This window comes from Castor canadensis, chromosome X (assembly GCF_047511655.1).
Source record: "Castor canadensis chromosome X, mCasCan1.hap1v2, whole genome shotgun sequence".
Classification (NCBI taxonomy): Eukaryota; Metazoa; Chordata; class Mammalia; order Rodentia; family Castoridae; genus Castor; species Castor canadensis.
Window position 1 is genome coordinate 19,374,798 of NC_133405.1, and position 5,742 is coordinate 19,380,539.

Sequence of the window (5,742 nt, forward strand, 5' to 3'; positions counted from 1 at the left end):
ATAGAGAAGTTACACTGTTACAAAGATGTTCTACTTCTGAGTTTGTACATGAGAAGCTTGTTTTTGTATATAGGTTTAATCTTTGGATCTATCTTCCACGTGTTACAGAAAACAAGCAACTTTTGTATTTCTGATCCTGGCTAACTTCACTTACCATGATGTCCTCCAGTTGCATCCATTTACCTTCAAACACCATGCCATTATTCCTTTTGGCTGAGTAATGCTCCATTGTGTATATAAACCTCAATTTCATGATCCATTCATCAGTTGTAGGGTACCTGGGTTATTTCCAGCACTTAGCAATTATGAATAGTGCTGTGATGAACATCGGTGTACAGGTGTCTCTACTATATCCTGTCTTATGTTCTTTTGGGTAGATGTCCAGGAACAGTAGCACTGGTATCTCTAGCTGTTTGAGGAATCTCCAGACTGCTTTCCCTAATGGACTAATATACTAATTTGCATTCCCAGCAGCAGTGTATAATGGATCCTATTTTATCACATCCTTGACAGCATTTGTTGTTGTTACTACCCGTGATTATAGCCATTCCAACTTTGGTGAGATGAAATCAAAGTGTTGTTTTGATTTGCATTTCTTTTATAACCAGGGAAATTGAACACTTCATATATTTACTGGCCATTTGTACCTCTCCTTTGAGAATTTGCTGTTTAATTCACATGTCCATTTCTTCATTTGGTGTTGGTTCTTTCATTCGGAGTTTTTTAGTTCCCTGTAGATTCTGGATATTAGTCTGTTATCAGATGAACAGCTGACAAAGATTTTGTCCTATTCTGGGGCTGTCTCTTGAGTCTGATGACTGTTTTCTCTTGGATGCTGAGCCTTTTGAGTTCTGTTTAGGAAGTCTTTCCCTATACCTATCTATTCCAGTGTATTTCCTATTGTTTCTTGGAGTTGTTTCAAATTTTTAGGTCATTTTATTAAGGTTTTTGATCCAGGTTGAGTTGACTTTGGTACAGGGTGGAGGATAGGGATTTAGTTTCACTCTTTTACATGTGGATATCCAGTTTTCCTTGCAGCATTTGCTAAAAAGGCTGTCTTTTCTCCATTGTGTGTTTTGGGTTTGTTTGTTGAAGATCAGTAGGTTCTGAAGTATGTAGGCTTCTGTCTGGGTCTTCTATTCTAATCCATTGATCTTTCTGTCTGATTTTGTGCCAATACCATGCTGTTTTTATTGTTATGGTTCTGTAGTATACTTTGAAGTCTGGTATTGTGATGCCTCCAGCATTGGATTTTTTGCTCGGAAGTGTTTTGTTTATTTGAGGTCTTTTGTGTATCCATATGTATTTCATGATTATTTATTCTATTTCTGTGCAGAATGTCATTTGTAGGATTGCAGTGAAAATGTAGATTGCTTTTGGTACAATGGCCATTTTTCACAATGTTGATTCTACCAATCCAAGAACATGGAAGTTCTTTCCATCTTCTGATGTCTTCTTCAGTGATTTATAGCTTTCATTGAAAAGGTCTTTGGTTGCTTTTATTAGATTTATGTTTTTGAGGCTGTAATAAATGGTATTGTTTCCCTGATTCCTTTTTCAGTCTGTACATTGTTGTTTAGAAAAGCTACTGATTTCTGTATGTTAATTTTGTATCCTGCTAATTTGCTGAAAGAGTTTATGATTTCTAGTAGTTTTTTGATCATGTTTTTGGGGTCTTTTAGGTATATTGTCTACAAATAGGGATAGTTTGACTTCCTCCTTCCCTATTTTAATTCCTTTTATTTCTTGCTCTTGTCTTATTGATCTAGCTAGAAATTCCACAAAACTGTATTGAATTGGAGTGGAGACAGCAGACAGCCCTGTCTCTCAATTCTTTTTAAACATATTTTTATAGTTTTGTCATGTTGCTCTAAAACAGGATTACATATTAATTTCAAGTTATGCCTATGTTAAGGTAATTATAATATCTATACTCTTTTGAGGCCTGAGCTATATTTTAAGTATTGCCCTGACGGTGTGCTGGACATTATTTAACAACAAAATACTTTGATAGAAATGATCATTATCTTCTTCTTGCTGATTGCATAAATTTCAGTAGTTAGGGAATTTAACCATCTTTACATACTTAATAAATTTTGGACCTTAGAGTTGGGTGTGATATCTTATGCCTATAAGCAGTGCTACTCAGGAAGTGGGATCAGGAGGATAATGATCCAAGAGACATCATGTCAAAAACTGAAGTCCTCTTTGAAAAATAACTTCAAAAATGGCTGTGTTTGTCACTTGAGTTTTATAGTGCATGTCTAGCAAGTACAAGTCCCTGAGTTCAAACACCAGTGTTCTCCCCACTTTTGTGAAGCTACCAGTATTTTTGATGGAAGCCTGTTTCTCTATTGTGTTAATGACAATATTCATTATAATGTTTCATAGTCATTAATGCTTCTAATGAAGAGATAATCTATGATTAAATCTTGCTCAAAACAGTGAGGTTAGCCAGGCTCAGAAACCAAAAATCATATGTTCTCCCTCATATGCAGGCTTTAGATCTAGTGCAAATGCAGCAATGCGGTTGGACTTGGGTCACATGATAAGGGGAGAGCACACACAGGAGGTATGAGGACAGGTAAGAAACACAAAACATGATAGTATTTGATGTCCTCACTGCAGAGGAACTACTACAGAAATTTTAAAGCGACAGAAGTCAATATGAGAAGGGGATCAGGAACTAGAAAAAAGGACAGTTAGAGATGAACCAACTTAGAATGTAACACATTTGTACACGGAAGCAATGCTAGGAATCTCTCTGTATAGCTATCCTTATCTCAACTAGCAAAAACTCTTTGTCTTTCTTATCATTGCTTATGTTTTCTCTTCAACAAAATTAGAGATAAGGGCAGAAGAGTTTCTGCCTGGAAGTGTGGGGGCATGGGGGGGAGAGGGAAGGGGCAGAAGATATTGGGGAGAAATGACCCAAACAAGGTATGCACATATGAATAAATGAGAAATAAATAACAAAAATCTTGCTCAAAACACATCTCAGAAAATTATTACCATATGTCTTCATAAAAGTTGGTTTTCTTTAGTAATGAATGTTATGAAAAGACACTTTTAAAAAAAAATTACAGCTCTCCTGTCAATACATTACTGGAAACTGTGGGCAAATTTCAGTTTTGTACATTATGTTCCTTTTGCCCAAAATGTGTGTAATAAAATAAAGGTGCCATATGAGTCACAAAAACTTTGTTGGTAGATAATATATTTAGATAATTCAAATAAGTGGTTGACACTAATATTATTTAGAAAGTAGTGGTATGTAAATATTTTTCTTTTAACCATCAAAATACATCCTCAATCCTACAATATATTAATTCCATGACTGTTTTTCCTATGATATCCTCTGACTGGCTCATGCAATTGTCAATTCATGATAACATACCATTCTATCATTTATAATATAGTTATTACCTTTTCAAAAATCATTAATAAAGGTAATTTCCTTCAAGGAATATTAACTAAAACAAGTCACAAATTTTACCTGTTCAAAATGAAAGAGAAGAGATGATATATACTTACAGAGCCTTACCCAAATTAATGTCTATCTTGTAAGAATGTGGCAAGTATGAGGATAAAATACTCAGAAAAATATTAAGAATTTTAACTGTCAATTTAAACACAATTTTCCATAAATTATATAAATATATAAAAATCTATTTTGGGTATGTGGTTTCACTGATGGATTATTCTCCTGAAGAAAGAATATTGCAAGGAAAGCTTAAGATATCAAAGAAGACATACTTGGTAATATATTGCTTATCATGGTCAGAATGTATAGGGTATAAAAAGAAGTATGGGAAACATAGATAGGGAGGATAGCGGTTTAAGGCCAGCCCTGTCAAAAACTTAGTAAGACCCCAATCTCACCAAGGAGCCAGGCAGGGTGTTGTGCCCGGGTGATCCTTGACATGTGGGAGACACAGGTAGGATGATCACAGGTGTTTTGCCTCTAGCAAAAAGCAAGACCCTGCCTGGAAAATAACTAAAAGCCAAAAATGGTTGGAGATGTGATTCAAGTGAGAGAGCCCCTTGTCTTGGAAGTTCACAGCTTTGAGTTCAACCTCTGTATTGCCAAAAAACAAAAAAAGGAGTGGAGAGTAATTTGTTAGAATATGATATTAGGCACTGAAAATGATGGTTTGTATCATAAAGGAACACTTTTCAAATAAGAAAAAGTAATGTGATAGATAATACAAAAATATTTATCATGAATGAAAATGTACTTTTTACCGAATAGAGTTTTATTTACTTAACGGTACAATTTTTTATACAAAAACTCAGGAGAATTTGTCTTCTATAACTCTGTTCTTATCAATTTTGAAAGTTTGGATCAGATACTACATCAATCTATTGAATAAAAAATTGAGAATTAAATTTTCAAGATACAGAAGCTTTGGATCTGTAACTTCCTTTTTTAAATGTCTTTCCTAATTTTTATTTATTGTTTTATTTGTATACCTCTTACAAGTTTATTTATTGCTTATTTTTTCCCTTGCAAATTAAAAATAGTGCCGTTTGGAGACATGTGGGCATACCATATCGTTAACATTTGGAAGGGGGAGACAAATTGTGGATTATCACTTAAACTTGATTAAAACACAATTGTAATGAAGTAAAGCAAAGAAATTGGAGAATCCGTTCTGTTCATCTACGTTACCTTTTGCATTGTACGATCAGTATCTGTATACACGTCTGCACCTCTAAATTAATTTTCGGGTCACCCCTTCACTTTAGGACCTTCCATATTCCCTACTTCCTCTGCGGTGCTTCAACCATCACATCCGGGTCCCCCAGCCCCTTATATTACTTGCCTGCGCAGTTGCCGTGGACCATTAGGATAGCTCACGTCGCTCGGCAATGCTAACACAAGAGCAGAAAGCCAGGAGAGGGTAAGGAAGTTCCAAATTTAAGTACGAAAGTGAGTTTGAGTGACAGAAGAGACAACGCAAAGCTAAATCATTTCGTTTAATGAGAAATACCCGAATTTTGATTTTTCTCTCAGGATTTAATTGGAAAATTTTAAATGTACGAGTAAATTGTACATTGTGTATGTGTGTATATATATATATGTATACAAATGTGTATATTTAATTAAATATTGTATATGTAATGTATGTAATGGGGATGTGTAAAGCCGTGTGTATGGGAAGGAGCTAGGGTTCGTTATGCTAAAAATACCCTTTATGTAGGGACCCTTAGAAAGTAAAGCCGGCAAAGAACCCGGATTTTGTTCTTGAGTACGGGAATGGGTTTAAAGTTTGTGGAGTCTGGGAAGGGAAAAAAGGTTGAAAACCTTTTTGTTGGAGTGAAAATCAGTCTTATTACTATTTTAACTCCTTACCCCTCCTGTGGTGGTTCACCTTTATTTTTTTTCCTTTGTTATATTTGGACAAGCAGTCTAGTCCTGGATTGATTGTTGGACGTATTGCCGGGAGCCATTTTGTTTCACTTACGCTTTTTTTTTCTTTTCCGGGACAACATAGAGTCACAATAGAAAAACAAAGGCAGGATATTCTGTCACTACAATTAAAAACTTGTCCTGTTACTCCAAGAGCAAAATCCTTACCTGCTTGTCTGAAATAACAAAACTTGAGGTATTTGTTATAATTTCTGTCAGTTACTTTAAACATTGTGGCCGAAGTTTACTTTTGCCTCATAAAGGCTACAATTTTCATTGCTTTTAGCAGTTAGCATTTTAAGTATGTAAACGTTTGGCAAACACAATTT